The 25,808-nt window shown below is 37.6% G+C and overlaps 1 protein-coding gene across 2 annotated transcripts in view; it reads left to right on the top strand.

Moving 5' to 3' along the window:
• Positions 1-25,808, top strand: part of ACYP2 (acylphosphatase 2) — a 47,948-nt gene that overhangs the window by 20,294 nt on the left and 1,846 nt on the right. The gene's annotated exons all lie outside the window — the stretch shown is intronic.

Here is a 25,808-nt window from a genome sequence, read left to right as displayed (position 1 = left end):
CTTGCTGCTGGCCTCGAAAAGCCACAAAGGACAAAGTAGGAAAGGGCAGAGAATTTATAGTAGTTTCAATAATGCATTGATGTCCAAGTATATCTGATCCATAGCAAGTGTTAATTTTAAACAGCTGTCTTTAGGTAGAAATAAGTTCTCTGATCCACACCTCCTAAAATATAATGTAGAGTTGTCATGTTCAGCTGGCCAGAAGATTAGGCAAATCCTCAAGTGCAAGTTAGCAGCAGTGAAATCRCGAATAGAGGTGACACAGACTTGCCCTGAGGGTGGAACACAGCGTGTGTTTCGGGTTYGTGTTGATGCTTCTTGTTTAGGGCAGGGTGGTTGGTAACCCTTCGATCCTCTCAAAGCGGCTCAGCGGTGTAACATTCCAGTGGCTTTTGGAACTGCTCTCAAGGTCACGGCTAACCTTGGCTCCCGAAGGGCTGAGCTGCACTGCTCGGCACACGAGGGACAAGCATGGTGCCCACACATTTCAGTATTTCAGTCTGTTGAGTGAACCTAACATTTAAAAAAGTTATGTCTTAAACAATTTTTGCCCTCATCAATGTAATGTAACCCTCCTACCTTTAAAACAAGCATTTGTGTTTTACTAATTTTTAAGTATATACCACATTTGTATTAATTTGCACATTACTGCTGTTGTAAGCAGTATTTAAAATGGACATTTCCCCTGGTACAGGATGATTAAGCAAAAAACGAGTCCATTTTTCTTAGTGTTGGACTTTTACTTTAAGAAAAAGTAAAATAGGATTTTCTTCAAAATATATAGATTTTAACAGATGGATTTGTTTAAAGATAGATGAAAGAATAAATTTCCTTGGAAAAGTACTAGAATTTAAGAAAATCTGCAAAAAATGGTCACTACTGTAGCCAATAACTTCACTTGTGTGTTAGTTCTGTAGCTCGTTGGTGAATAAAATAAGTAATCAGAAAGAGTTTAGTTTGCTAACTGGTCTTATAGAGAATAGTAACAGTCTATTCTGTGAGGGCTGCCTTCAAGCATATTTATGCCATTTAATTTGCTAATGACTAAGTAGTTGCCTTTTGCATTGCTACCTAAGAATTTTGTGAAAATGTTCGACACTTTTCCTAAAGCCTTATTCCTAGTACAAGCCTATTGAATTTTTATTTACAAAGAGATTTCTAACCCTGCATATTGCAGGGGAAAAGTTGGTGGTACTAAGATAATGCCAAACCCCATGGCAAGCAAAACCTCTGAATTTTGTGTGTTAAAGAACTCATAGGATTTTAGCTGGTCTCATGATTTTTTGCCTGTTTTACTACTCTGAATTTGTGGGATTAGTAGTGATGTTTAGTCAGAGCTATGAATAGGTTCCAGGTATTTCTTGTTCTGTGCCACATCTGTTCAGGGTCACTGCATGCTCTGTTCTGAACATCTTGTGATGGCTTTTTCTGATAGTGCAGAAGGAAAAAAAGGCTGGTGAAAATAAAGTATTTCATGTGRAAGTAGTACCAAGCTATTTCTTGGTTTTTATTTTTTTAATCAGACCCAGTGTACTTAAAAACAGATCCTGAATCCATGCTTGTGATAGCTGGTTCAACTGAATTATGTTGCTTTGAGATACTCAGCTTGAGCTTTACCTGAAGCTAGAGCAAGAGCCTTAAGTTTCTGGGACAGTCTCATTACAAAATATATATAATGCTGTGTGTAATTCTCCAAACGCTGAAATAGTACAGCGTTGTTTTTCTGTAGTTGCACACGAAGTCYGTCTCTGTGATTATGGTCTAAGTTATCTGTCTTCAGTCACGATGAGAAAATAACAATCTACAGAATAGCAAGAAATAAAAGAAATCTGAATTACTCTTTTTCTTCACAAACTGTTTTGGCTAGATATGTTTTAAAAGTAACGTAATGAAGTATGAATTGTCTAATGCAATGCAAAGACCTAGTAAAAGGAGTCAAGTAAATCTAGAGACACTTAGTCCCTAGATYCCTTAGACACCTGAGGAAAACGTTAAGCTTTGTGTTCTCAAAATACGTCACTTTCATTTGTTTTCAGTATCTGGTTCTAGAGTCGTTATCTTGGGTGCAGTTATGAATTTTTATCAGGCATTTTTCTGTTTAGTTTCTTACTTTGGGGTTGCTAGAACAAAACAAAATGCCATGATATTTTTTCCCCTTAATGTTTGCTTGTTTGCACAGATCTAGTTTCCGAAAATCATTAGCTTGTGGAGCAAAACTGGATGGATCAGAGGTTGGCAACATCTCTGGTATTTGGTATTCTTTTTAGCTTTCTTCTTAGAGCTCTGTAGGATTTAAATAGTGCCAAGAAACTGTTTTCCAGTTGACCTGATGTGTACAATATAGTTACTGTCTGGAAAGTTTTACTTCAGCGTGTAGACTTAGTTTTATGCTCTGTGGCTTTGCACAAATGGCATTCTGAGTAGTTTTGTTCCCTTTTTCAAATGTATTTGCAGTTTCCAGAGCTGGTCCTGAAGTCATTGCTTCTGACTCAGCAAGCAGAGCTTCCTAAGAGTCCTCAACTTTCTTTAAAACCAAGCCTTTGGTCATRTGTAAGTTAGAAAATGTCATTTGTTTGACATGAGTGGTTAACRTATGGACCCAATCTAAGGTATCAGATTTACTCATTAAAAATGTAGCCTGGCACTAAAATATCACTTAGGTTATAGGAACATAGTAATTACTAGWGCTTTTTGGGTTGAGACAACCAACAGGAGAAGAAAGTTTTGTGTTTTAGGGATAATAGTTCAGCTTTTTCACTAATAGAAGAATTTTGTTTGTAGAAATCATATTGCTGTTGACTGTTCAATATTAGTTTGGTAGTAATGCACTTTGGTGTCAAAGTAAAATAATAGCAGATACTTAAAATCTCATTTTTATGTCAATATAATTTTTGCTTGGTTTTAGCAAACAAGTTATTTCACTTCAAATAYGTAAATTCTAGAAAGATGTAATTGATATGGAAAAACTATTTTAATTTTCCCATGTTTTTGCTTGTTTAAAATACATTTTTGTGTATGTATTAGCTGAAGCCTAGAAAAAGAATTTGTGCTCAGAATTTGTAATCAGTTCTAAGCATTTATTTGTGTTGATTGTGCTTTTTTCCAGAGAATCCCTTTGAACTTAATGAGTGGTTTAGGATGCTACTTAATAGCTTAATGTATAATAAATTGGTCCATAATTAATATATGCATCTTTGACTTGAAATGACTGAATATGCTGTAATATCTAACTGTAAATTGATTTGCATTTAAGTACATGTTCTGGTAAAGCATATTGAAAAATAAAGCAAATTTCTCTTAGAAATAAATTTATATTTACAGTGAAAGCAGGTTGAATGTGAAACAAATATAATAAAAATAATTCAGTCTCTCCTTTACCCTGAAACATTTCTCAGCTGGATTCTACTTTCTAGTTCAGTCTGTACACTTACCTTTTTTCTACATCACAGCTACTCTGGCTGATTGCTTCACTGCTTTAARTGTAATAGCATCCAAAAATGCTCTTCAAGTCTCAGATTGCTGCCATATATATTCTGTGTTAAGGCACAGCTAACAATATTTCAAAACTGATTCTAGATGCATTTGCTGGTCATTATTGAAAAACAAGACACATTAACTGGTCATCAATTTATAATTTGCTAACAGGTGTTCAGCTTTCAGTTGAACTTTGTTTTAGTCTTTTAGATTTGGGAAATATTTTAATGTGKTTTTTTTTCAGTTTTTCCATTCATGGTTTCTCATTGTTTTGTTCTAGGTTTTTGAGAAGCATACTCAGTCTTCAGGCATATGCACCTCCGTGTGTGCTAGAAATATTTGTAGTTATCCTAATAGGGGATCTTTTTATAAAAATCTGCTGGAGATTTATCTGCTAATAYCAGGAGGTGTAGAACTGGTTATCCTGCATGAGAGCAAGTGTGTGTTTTCTAGTACTAAGGAGTATGGATAATTTATTCTTAATAGTAGTAAAATATTCATTCACATATTTAGTCATCTCACTTTGAAGGTGTTGGCCTGAACCAGGATTATTTTTAACTTGCGTGTCAATCTTGTGTATCAATTCAGGTTTCATGACTTAGAGAAACTTCAGATGCCTGTCATCAGTATCTGTGGTTGTAGCCAGGGCCTTACTAGATCAACATCCTTCCTGTGGACTCCTGATTTTTCACTCAGGTACCAGCTGTAGCAGTAACATGTCAGTGCAGTGGGATGTGTTTCTCTGTTTAGATGAGTTACCGAGGAAAGAAAATCCAAGCATATGTCTGTCTTGCATGCTATTCTTTTTGGCACTAGACAGGTTGCACAATCTTGTGCTGGTCTTTCTGACTGTGAAGGCTTTTCTCTATTGGAATTAGGTTAATACCTGTTCATGATAACTTCTTCTGTCCTGAAGTCGGACCTGGTCTAGATTATACAGCAGCATTCGCCTATACTGACTCTGTCAGACTGCTTATGTTCACAAATCAGTCTGGGAAACTGTTCCCAATCTGATGCTCTCCCTGAGTTCTCACCTTGGCAGTGGTGCAGTTTGAAGCAACTGACACATGCAAATGGATACCCTTTCTTCCTTTCCCYTCCAGATTGATTAGGGTGGATGCATCTCATCAGATGCAGAGCATATTCTAGCAACTTGATAGCTTGGATATTTTTGTCTCGAGAAATATCAAAGCTTCATGGCAGTGCCCTTGAGTAGGTGCTACATTATGTACAGGACAGACATACAGCACTTGCTCAGATGATGCAGGAAGAACTGCYAAGCATCAAACTGATGCATGAGCTTCTCTGCTTGTCATAGAGAACACAAACTTTGTTCATACCAGATTCAGCACCTACCATTTCCTCTATGTGCTGCAAATTGGTGGCAACTWCATTATTTCAGCCCTACATAGGTGGTCCAGTGAAGCATTTTGAAGGCATCCTCCAGGATTTAGAAGCAGAGATAACTCTTAACCTCAGACACCGATAAAAAAATGTCAAGCTCCTGCAGCATGTGGCTTCCCATATTCCTGATGGGCACATTTGGGTTTTGCAGTTGAAAGGCTGCAACCTCCTAAATTTGAGGGTCCTGGGCTTAAAGCAGAATAGGAAGACACATTGGCAGTTCTTTGGATAATTGTATGGCCTATATAATTTATTGGTAAAGACATTGATTTTATTTCTGTAAGACTTAACATTCTGTATATTATGGAGGCAAAARATTCTTCTCTTTGCAGTTTACATATGTAAACTTTTTTGGATGGTTCCTGCAACTTGCTGTTTGTGTTTGTAACTGATCTCCCCCTGGAGACTGTCAAATTGGATAACAGCCTGTGATCTGCTTTGTTACAAAGCTGCCAAGATCTTGTTATCCCAGCACATCTAGCAAAGCACATGCTCTATCAGTAGACTCAAATATATTTTTCTCTACTATCTGTAGAGAAAAGGGYCAGGAGATGGCTTGTATCTTCAGTGCCTTGTGCTGTTTCAGTCACCCCAAGCGAATGCTGTGGGTAGTGCACAGGTTGTTGCTTGAACGGAAGAGGTGTGTGCTTGCTCTTGTGTGCTTCCCAAAGGAAAGCATCCCTGTGTGAGCATGGGCAGCTATTCAAATACTGAAGACAAAATTATTTACCATTAGGTTATATTGTGCCTRTATGCAATCTCTTCCATACTCCTGACCCTTTTCTCGGCCTTTTCAGAGGTTTTCTCAGTTCCAAGTCTCTGATGGAAAGGGAAATTAGATAGCAATGTTTGTGATCCATCTAGTGTATTTGTACACTGAGCATACGGAAGGGGGTGGACAGGCTGCGAGTGTGTCGCTAAGAATACCTAGAGTGCGAACATACACGTGGACGACATCTAAACCCCAACTGCTGGTAAGTAACTGTTCTCGGTTACAAGCCTCTCGGTAGGAGGCTTGTAAACTGGTTTTGGCTGAAAGTACATTGCATGTTAAGAGGTGTTTAATGGTTCTTAACAATTCACATGGCAGAAAAGAGTGTTTGATTTGATGGYTTAGGCCAAAACTTTCATCTTTCAGTCTTTCTTCTGAAAAAACCTTCCGTTATTGCAGACACTTCTCTGAATGCCAGGTGGTTATTGAGAATATACACAGGCCTTCATGTCTAGTCTTCATTAAACCAATAGTTAGGTTACACATGCCCATGAATAAGCTGATTAACTAGTTGAACATTAGCTGTGGCTCAAAAGCCCTTGAATAGCTGTGTGAGTAATAGCTTGATGGCCCTTTAACTTCCAGCTCAACACATGTGGATATCTCTTCTTGACCAGAAGCCTCTTCTCATGCACTCATATTCCATTTGCAGCTTAGAGAAGAAAATGAGAAATTGGATATGAGTATTTCTTTGCTGTCCATTCTAGAAACATGCTACTCTTTGGCTTTCCTGGCTAGTATTTAGTATAACTACTAGTACTGTAAAAGTTGGAGGAAAAAAAGGCTTTATATGGCATACAGTGCTTTCTTGCTGTTCCAGGAAAGATCAATCTAGGAAATAATAGCCTTTTACAACCAAACTGTTCATGATCAGGTATCTTATTATCCCCTGCCACTCCTAAGCCCAAGAAGTTAGACAAAATCAGCAGAAGATTATAATAATATAGATAGCTTGCAAAACTGTGTATCAAAATGAAGTGTAGATTCTTTAAATGTCATCACTGAAGTCTTTTTGCTCTAAGTAGATTGTAAAATAAGTAAATAGATTGGAAAAATTGTAAAGAGCATGAAAATTTGTAGAAAGGTATTAGATTTTAAGAAGTGGAATAGTGCTAGGAAAATGGGCAACAGTCAAGCTTTTCAAAGATATACTGCAAGCAAGTAAAGAAATTCATAAAATGAAATGCAYGTGGGGAAACTAACAAGCCAATTCAGCTAGAGGATGTAAAATGTTTAAAGTGTTGCAAAAGGTTTCGTACAGCCAGTGTCCGATTGAAAATGATAGGAAAAATAAGAAATTACCTTGGTACCTAAATGATCAAACTGGATATAGTCTGAGATTTTTAATGTAATATGTGACATTGTATAATGTGATTTCTGCTTGATCATTTTTTCAAAGTGGAGTTGTATGGGTTTTAATGTATCTATACAATGTTCCAAAAATAATGTAGTAATTGTGCTGGGTTCATATGTATTAGTAGAGACTGTATTTGTCACATTCTGGTCTAATGAGAAAATGACTAAGTTCTGCAAATATTTCTGCRGGGTAATATTAAGATAATTATAGGAATAATTGTAAATTTTGTGAACTACAGGAAATGTGTAGTGCATGCATTTAAAAAGTCATACTGCTTTTACACTCATGACAGATGTGGGTCCCTGGAGATTGATTTATTAGGACTTCTGTATCTATACAGGTCATCTAAAATAATACTCTTATTTAACATAATATGTTTTATAAGGCTTTGTATCACTCTGTWATGGGAAGCTTCTATATCAGTTATCTTGGCCAGAATTTTTCTGACTCTGTAACTATATAAAAACAGATTAAAATGTGTTTGTACCTAGAAGATCTGCTTCTCTCATAGTTAAGAAAATACATTTTCATCTCTTTAATATGGTCTAGATTATGTGCAGAATAGGCTTTGTAGTTCAATGTTTTCACACTAGATGTCAATCTACTTGCATATGTGGAGCTTGCTATATATTTATTGCATTCTAGATATTTCTTTCACCCAGTGGACCAGCGGCCTCCTGCTTTCCGCCTACTTTGTACGGAAATGAATGCCACTGAGAAAAAGGATGAATTAAAGTCTGAACTTCAGAAACTTCTTTTGGTTAATATTAAACAACATCTTTCAGACATGACAGTGTATTTGGAATTGCAAAGTATAATTTTTTGATAAAGTTAGTTGACAGCTTTAATTGAAAATAACATTTCAGTGACATGAAAAGGAAGCAGAAGCTGACAAGATCTGTGTGGGAATATTTTTCTAATTTCTTGTGGACRTTAATTTACAATATATGCTAATGTTTACTGATGATGATTATTTCACGTTATTTGAACACAGTTGGTACTGAGTGAAATGGTCTGTATGAGCAATATCTTGTTGGCTGTATAGACCTTCTGCCAACAAGAAAAATTCCCAAGTTCCCAGAAAAGTGAAGCAGAAATACCAAAGCTGTGCTAGAGGGTATCGTAGATGTGTGTTTATGCCACCCCACCTTTCTGTTCTGGTTATGCTGTTCCTCTAGCAGGCTCTATCCTCCTCCAGGAGATAACATGAACCAAATGAACCTTAGGAGGAGCACTGCCATCATAACAGGTAGTGAATGTGGGAGGGAATCTTGAGTATGAAGCAAGTTGTTCCATCCTAGTATTTGGATGGAGAGTCACAGTTCTGCTCTTTCATTCCCAGTCTTCTAAGGTCGGTGTCCTGACTTTGGCCTGAGGAAGGCTAGGGTTGTTCATCCATAAGCTGAAGTTAGAAATGGCTAAACCAAACATCACAGTATTGTCTTTAGATTGCAGTTTTTGTAACCTTTGTTTGTATTTACTACTTAGAGGAAAATGCAATACAGGTCCTACCCTTCAGGCTGTTGGCTTCAGACTCATCATAGTGGTAATCTGCATGCAGGAAAACAGTATATCATAAGGTCTCTATATAGATGATTAAGGAAGTTCTTCCCAAATTGTCTTAATAGTGCATCATTCATCTGTTTGAAAGAACAGGATTCCAGGAAGTGACCCAGAAATGAAAATTTGTCTTGGCTCAGTCTTGCAATCACTRTATCTGTGTTAGTATCCATCTCAGAGGCTCTATTTCTTGGGGACCATTCTCTGGAAACACAACCCAGCTGAATCTGTATTTTAACTAGTAGCCAGGTGTGATGATGGTGAGAATTAGCCTGCCTTGACCAATTTACATCAGGCAGGCTGAAACCACTGCATAGACTGCATCCTTGAAAATGTAGTTTTGTTTYTTTAACTCTTGTGTTTCTGTGGTGTGACAAAGATTCAGTGTCTGTGGGGTTTATCTTACTGCTTCTCTCTTGTCCAGCTTGTCCTGGTTATCACATAGGCTGAAGAATTCTGTGCTGTTTGTAACCAAGCTTGTGGTTACAGGCCAGAACAGACGGATAGAAATTGTCCAGAATCTTGGAGCAGTTTAATGAAAAAGGTTTTGTCTATAGCCATGTATTTGAAATGCAGCTCCAGAACCCAGTGGACACAATAGCTGTGTTTTATGCCTTCAGAAGAGGTGGAGCAGGATTTCCCTGCTAGGCAGGTGGGTGTTCAAAGAAGGGTATCTGCTCATCATGGTTCCTGAAGTCTGTTGYAGACAGACAAGGCGATTCATCTGCTGAGCTTCTCCTCAGTCTTCTCATCTGGTATGAAAACATCTTTGTTTCCTGGCTGCCAGGAAGGAACTGGTCTATCTGTCTTTTTCCCCTTAGTCATAGCAGAAAGGACGAAGTGTCTRGCAGTGGCACAGAAGATCTCTGAGGAGGTGTCTGAATAGAGCAGGGTTAAGCTGAAGTGTTAGACCTGCAGCAGAGACTGCAGCATGTTGCACTAGGCTGGTCAGTACCTGGGAGTCTTTCTGTTTCAAGTGTGTTTTTACCTCATATCTGCTGTGTTATAGGTTTCTTTCATGCATTTACTTGACATTATCTTGTCTTCAGAGTTTTATAGATCAGGTGTTAGTTAAGGAAGTGACATTAGGATCTCTGAATCTTGGGGAAATGGACTCTAATCCTGTATCAGTGGGGCTGTGTCATTTGACCATGTCAAAATAGGTCTAGTGGTAAGTACTCAGGAGAAAGATACTCTAGCATAAGAGTTTTCCTCAGTATGTTGTCCGTATGTACACTTTCCATATTGACCTCCATGCTCTTTTTTGGAGTTCTGTTTATTGGGGATTTTGAGGTTGTAATCAATTGGAAGAGCTGGAGGTGCGTGTTGCTGATTCAGAGCACCTGGAGAGCTGCAGTGGCTGTATGTGCATGGTTGGTAAACAGTCTCTGAACTTGAGCACTGAAGGATGAGATGTGGACAATATATCTGAAATAGTGTCAGATAACTAATTTTGTTAAGAGAAGATTAAAAAAGCGAAAATTGAAATGAACAATGCAAAAATGTACATTTTTAAAGATATGAAAGTGTAAAATTAACAAAAGATTAGGAAACCACTTTAAAAGAAATCCATTATAGGGAATCCAAAAGAAATCTCTTAAAACAAACAGATCTTATTTGACCCCTTAGTTATTCATGTGTGCTACACAAATTCATCTTTATAATGTTTACTGCAGTTGGGCCAGACTTGCACATGAAATCATTACCCCATTCTTAACCTGCTATTTCTGCAGATAGTGCATCTTTTTGTAGTTGAACTTAATACTGCTTTTTTATATGTATTTGGGACAGACAGAAATAAGGAGAAGTTGTCTTGGCTGATGGAAAGTGGTCTTGGGTCTTTAACTTTTGCTGCACTATGTTTTCAGAAACACAGCCGTTWGAGCTTCAGATTCATTAATATGGTATTAATGAACAAGCCTGGAGACACAGGTTTAGCCTGTATCCATATTAATTTAAGGATGAATGTTGTGGAGGTGCCTGTGGCTGGCAGAGGAATCCTGATTTTCTTTCACTGTCTAAATAGTACTATTTCTGAAGAGCTAGAAAGATTAGGAAGGATGTCAATTTCTTTAATATTTTCTTCTGATACTATATCCTGCTTCTGTTCTTTATTCTAATTCAAAGTATCATTTTAAAAAGGTTGGAAAGTAGAAAAGTAAAGCAGGAAGGAAAGACGAAAAGGATAAAAACAGATCAAACAGTAGTACTGAGAAACGTTGAGTTTCTCTGCCTGAGTTTAAGAAGTTCATAGTGTTTTTGGAAGCTAATTTTCTTAATACTCTTTCTTAATACATCTCAGTATTATGATTCTTTTTAGTGGCTGATGCTACAAATTTCCATCAGTGTGATTTACTACTAGTTGATGTTCCAGCTCAAACTCTCCACAAAAGTCTAACTCTCTGTATTTAGATTGGTCAATAAAGATCTGAAGTCCTGATACAGCATTGTGTAGCGTGCTGGTTTGTGTAAAACATTGATTGCCAGCATTACAACCAGGGAGCCTGGTTCAAAGCAAYTGCACAGAATCCTGAAAAACTAAATAGGTTGATAGAGTTAGGATTTGTGATGGTTAAGCTTAGAAGTAACCATGTGACTACCAAAAGACGACAGCCTTCTGTCTTCTAGACAGTGCTAGGTACTTCCCGTRCCACCTTCCTCCCCGGGTGTCCTCCTTGTGCAGAGCCTTTGGGCCATGCCTGTACAACATGTATCTGCATCAGTCTTCTAGGCCGGATTGAGATCATGTTTGCCTCCAGATTCAGTAGCTTCAATGTAAATGCAAATGCCTATGCCTTCTGTTTGTTACTTTTTACCCATCTTAAGTGATGTCTTATTCAATGAGCAACTGTTAAGAAATAAATGGAACATATTCTTCAGAAATTATTGTGAATGCTGTTAATAGCAACAGAAGCTCATGCTAAATGCTATTTTTGGTGTAGAACAAGCAGTAGTGGTTGTAATCTGCCTCTCCCTAGTTAAGATATTAACCTCTTTCATTGTTTTATATCTSCAGTTTTGTGGTGGAGCTTCTCTGCTTGTTCTCAAAAATCCTGGTACTTTTTTAGATGCTATTAAAATAGCTAATTGGGCCCACTGCTTACACGAGTCTTTTGACAAAGGTAAATGTGATTCAGTAGAAACTGTTACTAATGTTCTCTGTCATTTCTGTCGTCCTGACCCTGTATGGCTCTAGAAGCKGGTGCTACCTCTGGCAATTAGCTGTGGAGCTTGTCCCTGGGCAGGAAAGGCTGCCCTATGACCTGGGGGTACTCCTGGCACCTCTAAGATCCTGTGGCCATATATGTACGCATACTGGAGCCATATACCTACCCTTCCTATAATGATCATAGCAGGTCCCAGCTTAAACCCCTGTGGCTGAATGATTCTTCCACAGAAAGCAGTGTGTTTGGATGATGTTCTGAGCAATGCCTGTGTCAGATGAGATTCACCCTAGCTCTAAGTGTTCAAGCGACCTCTGTCCACTGTGAAAATGCTGCATTCTTATTCCATCAGATTAAAGCACTCAGTAGTAACTCAGCCCTTGATCAGTGTCACACCCAATCTTATTATGATTCAGACCTATTAGAGGTAATATGCCAATGTAGGTAAAAATTTTTCTAAAGAAACGTTTTGCGTGTCCCTATTTGTCTATATCAGAGATAGTATTTTCCATGTCTGATTAAATCATTGAAAGTAATTGTCATGTATTGTTTAATATGTTCTGTAATAGTATGTTAAGCATTGTTGCTTAATTCTTTTATGGTTTTAATGGCTTGTTCAAGGAAAAATAAAATACTCTTATTCTTAAGATAATTGTATTTACTCTTAAAATTATTAATGTAATTTTCTGAATTTTTCTAGATTTAAAGAAATACCAGATTAAAAATCCTACATTTATGAAAGAATCGAAGCCAAGCAATGTTTCTGATTAGTTGAAGATATCTGTATTGCCTTTCAGAATATTCAGAAAAATGCATTCAGCACGATACCTAAACATTAAAAAATAGGCAGAGTATAATGACTAGTCAACTGGATTTTCATTTCCTTTGCATAACCAYGTGTGTGAGCAGCCTAAATACATGGTTTTATCTGGCTTTGTCTGCAATTGCTTTATCATTTAGCTGTGTACAGTGATCCCTGCGGTCTGAGCTTGGGGCTTCCCCTCGTCTCCTCYTCTGTCTCAGCTCTTTGGCAAAATCACCTCAAGGCAAAGCGCCTTTCATGCACTGGTGCTCAGAGTGCTGCAGAGCCAGGGGATTCGTGGGAGTGCAGCAGTGCATGAGCCAAAAAACCTCTGGTGAAAGGTCTCTATAGACATGTCCAYTCTCAGTTTCTGCTCATATAGTTCTTTGTCCAAAAAAGTCTTAGATGTGGTCTGAAAGCACCATTGTGTCCCTCTGCTGTGACTTGGTGGTTGTTTAATTGGAGATCCTGTGCTCTGAGCACAGATATCTGAGATGGTGAAACTGGTACCTGGTGCTTGGCACTTGGCTGAGTTCAGGTGCAGAGAAGACAGTCCTGGCCTCTCTGGCAGTAGCTGCACAGAGTCAGCATTGGAAAAGAAAGATAGTAAAGGGCAGAATTTGGGCCACACTGCCTTATGCATTGGTGTAATAAACCTTAATAACTATTTATAATGTAGTTTCTTATAGCCTGTTCCCAAATTACCAAAGAGTTTTAAATACACGGAAACTTTGAGAATCAGTGATTCATTGTGAGGTTGATTGTAGATGAAGAGTGAATTTCTTAATCTGTTTAGCTCAATGGTTTTCTTGCTAGTTTTAGCAAATGTGTTTTGCTAGCAGGAAGTGCTGTAAGGCTAAGAGGAGGGCACAACTTGTGAATAAAAAGTTGCAATGATTTTTAAGTTCAGTGTGGAATTTTCTCAGCTAAGTGGTAGCAGCTCCTTTCATTATTTTTTGTTATAGTGAAAAGCAATTGTACACYATTAACCAGAAAGTCAGAGTGGATTCATGCTTGATAGAAAGTTACATACACAAGACAGAAAAAGAACAGAAGAAAATAACAGGAGGGTAAAGCCAGACAGGAGTAGTTATCTAACAATGTTACGTATGTTTTGCTGCATCCTTGAATGACTTTTTATAGTATCTTGGTGGGGTGAATTCAGGGACTGGCAATGCTCTCTAACTGATGCCTTCTGAGCACTTTCTGTTTTAGAGCTACAGAGCCAAACCCTTTAATGTACTCCTGAGGCACCAGCCTGACAGCATCACAGGTGCTCTGAACCAGCCTAACAAGGACATAAATGAAAGTAGATGTGAAAGCCAGCTAGCTGGAAGGAGATGTGAAAACTTAGTCCTAGTGATTTTTAGCTAAAGAAGGTATTTTTAGCAATAACTGCTTTTAGATTTCTTTTAGCAATTTCCAGGTGCTGAAACAGCCAACCAATTTGAACTACTGCACAAAAATACTTTCTTACAAAGGATCCCAGATTTTTAGGATTTCAGTTCTAAACTATATTTAGTGCCTAATTCCCCATGGAAACTTTTTTTGTTGTTTTTATTCTTTAGATGGATGGCAATCAGGTTTGGGGTTTATTGCTTTATAAACATTAGTTAATTTTAGTTGACTGGTTTCTGAAAGGTGCGTCCTGATGGACAGTGGTCCTAGTTAGGCCTCATGAAGCCCCTTGGAGTAACGCACTGAAGAACCTACTTTGCCTGAGTCCCTGTTCCCAGGAATGAACTGAAAAGGGCRCTTGTTACTGTTACCTTCTAGCTGACTGATGCTGAGAGCTCTTTCTAACCTGTTGGGATGAATATAAAGTCACTTGGACTGTGTTCCCTGGGCCTTGCCCATAAAAACAGCCTTTGAACATATATTCTTAATATATATCTGTTTCAGATACCTATTGGGAAAAGTGTGTAGTCTGTATGAAAAAATTAATTAAACATTAAAAAAATGCCTTTCATCAGCTGGAATTATTTGAATTCTCTGCCCAGCATGTGTCTTGCAACAGTTCCATGATTATCAGAAAGAACTGTGCCAGAAGGCAAGTGTTTTGCATTCCTTAGTGAACATATGCTCAGCCAGAGTCTGCTGGGGTGCTCCAAACAACTGGGAAAAATATATACGTTTGGGGAAATTTGGAGTTTTCTGTAATATTGAATATACTTGAAAATGTATTAAGAAAGAGTGCTTCTTAAGTGTTACATAGTAACATACATTTAGGAATGCTTATCTCATTTTGTACAGCAGGATCCCCTCTTTTAGTAGCCTAATACTTTGTAGTGGTCTAGAAATGACAATTCCAGAAGGATGTGAAGGTGGAGGCTTTAGAAGCATGTGAACACGGGCATATATTCTGTTGTTTTTCTCTAACTTCTCTTAGTCTTTGTTTTCTGTCTCTTTGAGTTTAGAGATGTGGCAGCCTGTGCTTTGCTCCTGCAGGGAAATTGCAGGTATGACTGAAGTTAAACCTCYAGTGATGGCCTCAGTTCTAGTTAATATCCAGCCTACGAGCTCACGGACGCTTGAGTCCCCATTTGCGTATATAGATGTCTGAGTCTCATCTCCACATCTTTAATCTTCACCTGTCTCAATCTTTCATCACACACTAGCAATCTTCTGTCTGGGATTTATACATGGTAGGAGACTTCATTGTGCATCGTTTATTCCTGCCACTACAAACTACTCAGYAGTGAGGTAATCTCACTCCTGCAGAAACGTTTTTTTTCTCCAAGAATCATACAGATTGCTGGGGGTGGGGAGGTGGAAAATACGCAAGATGAGAATGTTGTGAGTTGTGAAATGCCCTTGTAGTATTTTCTGTGTTTAAATGTGCAACCAAATTAGTCAAGTAGATGATTAGTGCCCAGGCTAGTACTTCTGACTCTTTGTCATATTTAACTCTGCTTAAAATAACTCATTTTCCTTTTCACCARTGATGACTCGTCTTCTGTTTTCCAGCAGCACTGGCCTGTCTTTGCACTGTGTTAGTGAGAACCTGTGATTTTTGACCGTCAGAATTTGCTCATGGTGCTGCTGGCAAGCAGTGTTAAGTTGGAGCAGTGCTCACAGTGCCCAAGTTGCGTTAACATATGTGGGCCAAGATAGCCTTGAGACTTGAGAGTAGCAATAATAAAAACAAAAAGAATCGAGATAAAGGGGTGTTTGAAATYATGTATATTCAGAACTAAATGCTCTTTATATCTTTGTTTACATTTGAGTCTTGTGTCCACCTAGTTTGTCAGAATTTTGTTGTTTTTATAATATAGAAAAATTGTGACTTTTACACAATTTTTACAGTTTATATTGGTGCAGCAACCACTTAACATTGTCCCATGTGCTCATAGTAAATGTATTGAAATTTTATATGAGAGGTCAAGACCTGAATTGTTTATACACGTATTTCTCTGTTCTAGTAGTTTGTTCTGCTTACTTGYGTTATATTTTCCATTTTATATTTTTATTCTCCTAAGGTCTGCATGTCTTTTCCAAATAAATACTTCCCTTGTCTTCTAAGTGTCCTGATTCTGGAGGGTTTTATCTGCACTGCTAGATTGGCATTGCAGGTCAAGCAGGTGGTGTATTAATTGTGTATCTGGGAAAGGTGCCCAGTAATATTTTTCTAATAAAATCGTTCCTTTTTGGGAAAAGGAGAAAAAGGTAATTTATCCAGTTTTTAGGTGTCATCCAACCTTTTTGCTATATCAACATGGCAGACTATTGGAATTTAGAGGGGACTTTCTTTGTCCTGAGTCATAGTGAAAGAGGTCCAGACATAGATCCAAGGCTGCAACATCTTTCAAGGATTCCTGGGATTTTCTTCTACCAGTTATTTTAGTTTAGTTATTAGGACAAGACTTTTAATAGTTGRTTTTAGCTGCTATTCCTGGATGGTAAAGCATTAGATATTAATGCTCTATTAAATTAAACCCTTTGGCATCTCAGTTGTGACCACATTGTTTTTTATCTGTTAAAAAGGGTGTTTCTTCTTTGATTTGCTTGTCTGAGAAGCTAAGTCCAGATTTCATAAAATAACGCACTCGATACTTGAGTCAGACTGAAATAGGTTTACCAGTTGTTTGTGCATATATTCTGAATAGGAAATGAGTCGTTTATCTTTCATAGATTCATCTTTTTTTCTGAAACCTTTGCTGAATTGATCCTTAATATTATTTGCAGGGGAAGCACTGTTAGAAGCTGAAAAGAATTGGTTTCTTTACTATTTATGATTTTTTGTCTGTTCTCTATCTATTTTGGAAAGTTTAGTCATGAATAAAAGTTCAACAATTATTTAAAGAAAAAGGATGGAAGTTATCTTCAAGCTGCAATGAAGAATATTCTTATCTACTTTGAAAGAATAAAGAAATACTACAGATTTTTCTATTAATTGCATCATGATATGTGTATTTGCTTCATCTATATAAAAGAAGAGCTTCTTTCTCTTGTCATTGAACCAACAAAATGAAAATAAACAAGATCACTTGTATTATAGTAGTAAAGGAGCTGTTAGTACTTGCCTTATGAACTTTTCAGTGTTTTCAGTACACCAGAAATGTGAGATTCTGACTTCCTGTGCTACGTTTTAAACCACATAGAGATACTTTTTACAATAAATAAAAATCCATTTTGATGCTTTGTATTATAAAATAAAAAAAAATTCTGCAATAAAGAGATAAGTAGGAGTTACTAAAGTTGTTATGAATAGAGTGTCTGCAAATAAAACTTAAGATGCTCTGCTTATAGGAAAAGAATAGTAACCTTGTTTACTGTTAGTAATCAAAGTAAATAATCATTCTAAACTTGCATACTGAAGGTGTTAAATAGCCAAAGAACAGTAGGGACAAGTTAAAAATGTCACCTTTTGCATGAACTTAAAATAGTGTTGCTGTGTTGTGGCTGCTGCACAGCATAGATGGTGGACAATTTCATGGAAGTGTAGGAGAGCTGGACATATGTTTTAGTTTAAATGGAATTTCTGCAGCTAAATTCCATGCATTGCAGTGAAAACTGAGTTCACAACTGTACTGGTTTCCTTATACCATTTTATATGTGTAGTTTAATTCTGGGAATGAGAATCAGCCTCAGTATTGTAGTTGTTCACTAGCTAAAGAACTGTGAGCAGAAGGCCTTGGTGCTGGGATCCTCAGAGCTGTTGACTTTTGAGTACCAGGATTTCCAGTATCTTGGATTTGTTTGGAACTAATTTGGATTAGTTCAGCTTATGGTTTGCTATGTATGCCCAAAAGGAAGCATGATCTGGTGATGGAGATAGTGCTGGCATTAGAGTTTAGGGTTTTTTCTGTAATTTTAACCAAAGATCATCAGTAATGATAATCATCTGAACTGTTCAGTTCACATGATAATACTTGTAAGGTTACTTAACTCTTCCCCCAAACTGCTAGTTCTATTTTGCTCATACAATGCTTGTGCTGCCAAAAAAAGTAATTKTACATTTATAAGGAGTCAAAGATTTTTATGAACAAAACTTTAATTCAAAGTACATCAGAATGCATCTTTTGAGAAGTTTTATTCTAGGAAATGTACCACTTGTGCCAGCATTTCAGTTATTGACCTCTGGAAATCTTTGTCAATGGGAGTACAAAGTAACTCAGTTTTATTTTGAAATGTTTTCTTGCAACTATTTYAAAAAACTTCTCTATTTCTTTGCTTCTTTAAGGAATTACCTTGGACTTAAGTCTCAGATCCCATCTTACTGTAGCATAGCTGAATGTCAGGAGTGTTATAAATAACAAGGGCCAAAGCTTGTACGTATCTGCCATGACCTTCAAAARAAGAGCAAATTAGGGAAGATGCAATGCAGCTGCACAGCATCTTTGAGGAGATGTGGCCATAACTCTGACATGTTTTCCATACCAGCTTAGACATTGAGCTCATGAGAGGAAAGAGAGATGGGATCCATTGACCTGTGACTGTGGGGCTGAAAAGTCTGCATGGATCAGATCTTTGGCAGCAGTGACCACAGTAATTCAGCATCCTATAATGCCCTTCCTGTCTCTGCATTGAGAAACAAGGTTTGTTTCCAAAGAGTGAGCCACCAGGAGAGTACCCAATGCTGTGTGAATCTTCCATGACTTCCAAAGTACAGTATTTAATACTGATGCTTTCTGGCATTAGTGAGGCACTGGCTTTTAGCTGCTAAAATGCAGGTTTTGTAAAGCATTATATGGGTCAAATATTTGTGCATAACAAAAGAATTCCAGTAAAATTGGCTTGTAATGAAAATACGAAGAGTCCCAGACAGACACTAACACTTAYGTTTAATTTAGATTACAAGGGCTACACTTTTCCTGTGGCAATGCACAGTGTGAAGGTGATCAGAAACAGATCTGTCTGCTTTAACTGCCCAGGCAGAATGAAAAGAGGGAAGGCGAAGAAAAGTGGCAGAAATTACAGAAAACAAATGAGATGTTTGGTGTTTTTTGACAGCCCCTGAAGCTTGAGGGAAGGAGGAAATAAAAAGGAAGATTTATGAGAATTTCTGAATGTATTTGTATTTTTCTAGTAATTCAGTGCTTACCAAGCATTTAGCACAAATTACCAAAGCYTGTTGTGCATATAAAGAAATAGCAGCATGTTATACTTGCTAGACTTTTGTAATCTATCCTTGCTGAGATGCATCGGTTAAGTGTCACGGTAGCATTTCATGAGCAATTAYCTGGAAGAAAATCTAATAGCTGGTATATGTTTAACTATATACATGCCAAATTCAGCTTGCTTTTGTGAAGAAGCTTTCAGTTCTCATCACTGAAGTGTATGTGCTTAGCTTCTTGCCCATGGTTCTTTCAAAAATGTGTTTTTAAACAAATGATAATGAAACAAGTTATTTGGGTTAGAAGATACTGAAATGYATTCAAATTTAGCTGTTACCCATTTCATTTGGAAATAGTTATCTTTTAGGAATGCACTGATCTTCTTGAAGAGGTTTTTTTTTTTTTTTCTGCAATGAAGGTTAATCCCCTGCTCAGTGCACACTTAGTGAGTTAGAGCAGTGAGATTTTTTGGATCTGTCAATRTGTTGACCCCAAACACCCTGTGTTTCCTGGAGTGCATCCTGAGCCATCTTCGTCAATGGCAGCCTATGTCACATGCAGCATAAGGGACAAAAACTATGGTACGAGATGCTCAGTAATAGCAGCTAGCTGTTCAAAAGAATACTTGCAAATACTACTGGCCAGTCTGCCAAATGAAAAGATGATTTTTCATTTTCAGGGTTTGGGAGTTTTGTTCATTTTATGTTTGTTGCTTGTAAGTAGTTGTGTATCTCTCTAAGTTAGAAAAGAGGTTGATTCTATTGCTGTCTTCTTTTAAAAGTGCTACTATTGACTTTACAAGTTTCTATTTGCTGTAGATMTTTAAGTTTTTGAAGTGTTCGGTATCGGAAAATTGTACAGGAAAAAAGGCAGATTCCAAAGAAAAAGCAAACATGCCCCTAAAGCAAGAGTAAGTCTGGGAGCAGGCGGGAAAGATGAAGCTCCCTATCCTTATGATGAAAAATATTAAATCTGTTGGGTTCATTTTCTATAAATACTGACTTTAGGTAACACATACCATAGTTGCTTTGAGCAGATAACAGTTCATGATCTTCAGTATGAATTTTTTTTCTGTTCTAGATTTTTTTCTAGAGAAATTTTTCTTGATTTTAATTTTATGCACGCTCTATATTAAAGTATTTTATTTGGAAAAAAAGTAAGAAAAAATAACTTAAAAAGCTATTTTAACTCAGATTGAAGAGAGGTGAAGAAAGAATATGTATCAGATTCTATTTCAGTAAATATAAAAAAAAAGTTCCAAAAATTTTTTATCCAAAGAAAGATTGAACCAAAATATGTGCTCATGCTCTGATAGCCTCTTTAAATGGCTTTGAGCTCTGATGTTAAGTGTATGTTTATTTCTACTAGGTGAATATATTCATAATGACAGTTTATAGACTGCAGGAATGAACTTTGCCATGGGCACGCTTGCAGCACTGTTACGTCTCACATGAATGGGTCACATTTTTCTCTGCATTTCCTTACAATATTGATAGAAAGTAAAAAGCCTAACAAATATTATAAAACTGACTTGAATAATGCAGATTTAGGAGGCTGAAAGTTAAAGTTTAACTTTGTATTCAGAATCTCAAGTGGTACATCCAAGATGCTTTTTACCGGAGAAGTTTGRGATTATGATTTGAAAGGCTTCTTTGGATGATACAGGAGACTGCTAGGTAGTATCATCTACTTGGCAGCTATGTCCTCTAATGTACTAGTGATTATTAAAATATTTTCTCCTCAACCATATGTTTTAAAACATGTAATATTTTATATCACTGTTGCTGTAAAAAAGTTCCTTGAGTTTGCAGGTTAAAAGATTGGTGCAACTACTTGCCTTGAGGATAGGCAATTTAAATGATCAAGTCATGTAATATGAAATTAGTGGAGAAAAATTAAGCCATACCAAAATGCTCAATAGGTAAGAATGTTTTGAAACTTTTCACCAAGTAGAATTAGAAAATTCTCAGTCGTTACTTTTTTCAGTCTGTCACAGGCACCACAGGAACTCTTTGAGGAGATAGGTCCCATATATTCTGTACTTRTCTGCCGAAGGCTGGGGCAGTAGTGCTTTTTCTCAGTGCTAAGTACAGCTTGTGGTAGACAGATGCTAATGAATTTCCAATACTAGAAAACTAGCTTTTCTTGTCCAGGTGCTTAAACTGGCACACTGATGTCAGTTCCTCCTCATTTTAAGTTCTTGTGGTCTCTCATAGATGTGATGTGAATTCATTTTAAGTTGCATACTGTGCAGTGGTGTGGGGGTGGCCAAACTAGCTCTTTCCATGAGCCAAATCTTTCCCTGGAAGGAGGCAGATATATTACAAGATAAAAGTACAATGAGTTGTCTTGGTTCTTACACTTGTCTAGTACTTTTATTGCTGTAGGAACGTTGGGCTTCTCTTGTACTTCTCTAAGTCAATGTGGGTATAAAAGATGCATCTAATTACTGAAATGTTGGCATTTTTCTTAGTACTCATTTTCTTGGAACAGATTTCTGCAACATTGCTGAAATTTTTACAGTGAGATTTATGAAAAGCCAAATTCAAGTTATTATCTTGTACTTAAGCAAAGAGATATTCTGATATTTCCATACTTTCATAAAAATGTACTTTTTGTGATTGCCTATTTACAAAATGAATTTATAGGAAAATCCATGGTAGATCCTCAAGATTGCAGATCAAAAAACTTATCTTCACCCTTAAAATCATTTTAGCTCTGGATCATTCCAGAGACTTTTAGCAGATATGAATCACAAAGTAAATTTAGAAGAAAAAAATGCATCAAGAGTCAAATTCTTTGTGAACATGAACCAGTAGCAATCCTTTTTATAAGCAGAAAATCTTGCCTTTTAATGCCTGCAGTATATGATGGACACTAACAGACAAGTCATTTTTCCTCAGATGTTTTATAAATAGAAATGTGACACCGCAATATGTAATTTTGAAGTCTATTTGAGTATCCTCAGAGTATCCCGTCTAATTCGTATCTTTAATACATCAGATTCTGCTAATTTGCCCTTAGTGTTGATGTTACTTTCAAACAGTGCCTCAAAGAAATTCTCCCTGTGTATTCTTTAGAGAAATGCAAACCTTAAATGTTAGCTGGAGTTTGACAGAAAAGGAAGAAACATAAACACATTAATAACATTCATCTGACAGCTGTGTTTAAAAAAAGTCAAACCCTAGTTGTGATTAAATGTTTTTTTCTCCCTTTGCAAAATGGTTAGACTTTCTCCTCGATATTCCCTGGGTCCGCTTATTCTTGCTGCCTGGTGCATCTAGGGCAGAGGCAGTTGCCTCCTGCACCCATGGGTGCCAGTTCTATTCTGGGGCACCCCTCCTACGCCCGAGCCTGTTGCTTGGTTCCTACCCACCCACTCCTTGGCCCRCGGCCTTGGATTACTGGTGGTTTTCTTTCAGCTTTAATTCTCTGAAGCTCAACCTGCTACATGACTTTGATTTGTTGGTTCTGGTGAGGTGGTCTTACATTACCACAGGTAATTACCAGGTGCCACATTGTGGCATTACAATTCCTTTCCCTTGCAGTTAGTGTTATTCTCCTTCTGCCCCTTTCCCCTTCCTCCCAAAGGTGTGTGAATAGAAGGCCCTGGCACACAGCTTGGTGCTGGTTGCYGTATTTTTGCAGTATTTTTGGTGTTCATGGAGCAGGCGGCACTGTAGGTTACACGGCACCTGATGCCTGTTCCCTGGGGGATGCAGCGGTTTCCATGGCAGCACAGAGGCCTGTTCYGCAGAGCTCCTGCAGCAGCCGCCTCGCCCGTTGGGAGGCTCCGGGCTTTAACAGCGGAGGCTGGAAAATGGCAAAGCTACTCAGGGCAGGGCATCACGGGCAGGCGGAGGTTTCAGACTTTGCTTTTGAATAACTTTCTCCACTTTACTTGCCTTGATTTTTGCTGGTAAGGTTAAAAAGCTAAATGCATTTTTTCAGATGGTTCTACTACTCAGGTCATGTGAAATAAGACAATATTTTCAATAATACTTCTGTTACCAAGGCTTCTGTTAGCCTTTCTGCARTTTTTCCACATCAGCATTGATCCCTGTATGTTTTGTTTCCAAATTCTTACCRCTAAGCTCCTGTGCAGGAGCAGAGGTGGGGATGATGGGGCCTCCTCAGGACCAGCTTCTGAGGCACATCACCTGTTTTCTGTGCCATACTGAATGTTTTCYAAAGTTGCTCCCAGTAAGTCAGCAGTAAAACTGAATCAAAAGAGCTGTCGTAGGCTGCTGTAGCTGCAGTAATGCTGGGTGCTGGGCTGATGGTCTCTGCCTTTATTTAGAGTCAGGCTGCAAAGATGTACTGGCAAGGGGATCTTTGTTATGGTGCATTACAGTGCCTASGCATGGGGCCTGACTTAATTCCCTGATCTGACTTGGATGCTGTGTCTGTTTTGTGATGCACCTGGCTCCTCTGCCTTTTTTGTGCAAAACATGGAGGGTTAAGGGCAACTGTGTCAGCTGGTTTTCGCAGCATCTGTAGGACTCTAATGTAGAAACAGGTCATACTCTAATCATCTTGAGTTGAAATAACTTTGATTCAGGAATGTTTCACCCCACGATAAGCTTTGACCTTCTGGCCAGGAAATCCAGGATTTGTCCTGTGAACAAAAGTAGTTTTGAAAACATTATTTTGTTTGGTTTGATAGGAATTGTGGTGTGATCTGAAAGAAATACCTGTAGTCATTTTACTTTACCAAAAATTTGTAAGCTAACTTATCCTAATGTTAAATCTATGCAGAGGATTTACGAAAAATTCTGAAATAACTTATCCATTCATCATTTGTGTGTATTTTTGTATATGTTATTTATACTGATAAAAGATGTTCATYAATGTTTTATTACAGTTTTTATGATGCTTAGACTTTTTAAAAAAATGTTAGGGGCCTAACTTATACATGAATTTCATGTTAATGAAAGTGCTTTAAATAACATTTCTMTAGCCATTATTTTAGAGAAAAACTTGGAAACAACAGCGAAAGTTCTTCCTAAAGGCTCAGAAGCCAGATTGTAATGAAGAAAAATTCCACGTTTCTTTTCTGCAAACATTTAAGCATTAGGATTTATGAAAACTTGACAGTACTGTTTCAGAATACAACAACATTTTGGAGGTATTTTATAAATATTTACAATTCCAGTCTATACTGTCACACATGTAAATACAATCCTCAAAAAGCAACATTCTATCAAATATTCTATCCCAAACAAATGGAAATGAAGTGTAAGCAATTCAGTTTTTTTCCTTTTTCCAGAWTTTTTTCTCTTGCACTGTAGTTAAAACATATTTTTTCTCTTGTTCCAGTGTAAGTGGTGCTGTAATTACAGTGAAAGGAAACAATTCTGTGTTCCTAAATCATGTTTGGCTCACCAGGCATTAGTGCTGTAGGTCCTTTTCCAGGTCCATTTCTATCTCTGTAGATTGCAAAATTGGTGCCATTTGAGGATAAAATGGAGCTTGGCTTTTTGCACAAAGTAATGAACATGTAGAGATGGTTCTACATGCAGTCCACTATTAAAAAAGAAAAAAGTGCCTTTGTTCTTTGTACTTGTTTRTTGCTTGGCTTGCCCACAACCTTTCCACTGCTCTCTTTTTCATTGTAAATGACACRGGATTTGTGAAAGATGTAGTGAAGYTATGGKTTTTTTTGTATTTAATATAGATATCCTCTCTAAAGATTCTTGCCCTGTATGTACCTTAGCCTCTGCACTGGCACAGAGGTGTACTTAATGCAAGTTGTTATGATGGTCTTTTCAGATGTGGAGCCTTGGAGCCCATAAAATGGTGGTACTCTTCTCCTGTGAATCGTGGACAGTTGTAGCTCCCAGAGTGATCAGACATGGGCTTGAACTAGAAGTTAGGATGTAGAAAACCATGTAGCCTCTTGCCAGTGCCTTAATCCAATTACATATCTGAACTGTAGTGTAGGATGAGTTTATAAGGTGCTGCCGATGGCATCCATCAGTTATGTTAATGCAAATTCTGACTTTGCYTCCCAGCTGTGTGCCAGGAATTGGTTTTTTTTATGGCAGTGATGCTATCATTTGTATTATAGAGAAGTAAGAGGTAAAATAAGCATTCCTGGGGAACCTTCCAGATTTGATTTTTGAAAGCATCTTTGAAAATTTTCAGCATGCCCCAGCAGAGGTTCCTTGGAAAACCTGTGGAGCTCCAGAAGGGTGTCCAACAGAAAATGCTTTTTTAAGATCACTCAACCTTGGAWATACTATTCAAGGAATCATGGTAATGCAGTTGTGAAAAGGGGAGGCTTGAACTCATAGGGTCAATGGGAGTAGCATCTAGATGCTAMGTTAATAGATATGTACATATATGTTAGGCTTCAAAGACAAATGTGCATGCTTTAAATCCTGTGTGCAACCAAGATGTTTGAGGATCTAAATGAGGATAATGCAAAACCGTCTCTTTAGACTTCATTTTCCAATGCAGTGTTAAAGGGAAAGATCTCAGTTGCCTAGGAAACAGCAATGCTCACTTAGTAGAAGTAATTTTATTTAATGAAATGATAAAGGGAGAAGAATGAGAAATCCAATTGTTCCTTGAATTCTAGGAATAAAGCACTGTGAGCGTATGATCAGAGAAGGAACTGTTTTACCTACAGTGTGCGTATCAATGCATATAGACAGTGCCAGGAAAGCAAAACCCCAAGGGTGAAAATGGGTGCGCTGGGAATGGTGCTGCAGGT

Source organism: Nothoprocta perdicaria, unplaced genomic scaffold (assembly GCF_003342845.1).
Source record: "Nothoprocta perdicaria isolate Ctin4 unplaced genomic scaffold, notPer1 scaffold_133, whole genome shotgun sequence".
Taxonomy (NCBI): domain Eukaryota; kingdom Metazoa; phylum Chordata; class Aves; order Tinamiformes; family Tinamidae; genus Nothoprocta; species Nothoprocta perdicaria.
This window is presented reverse-complemented; position numbering and strand designations above follow the sequence as displayed.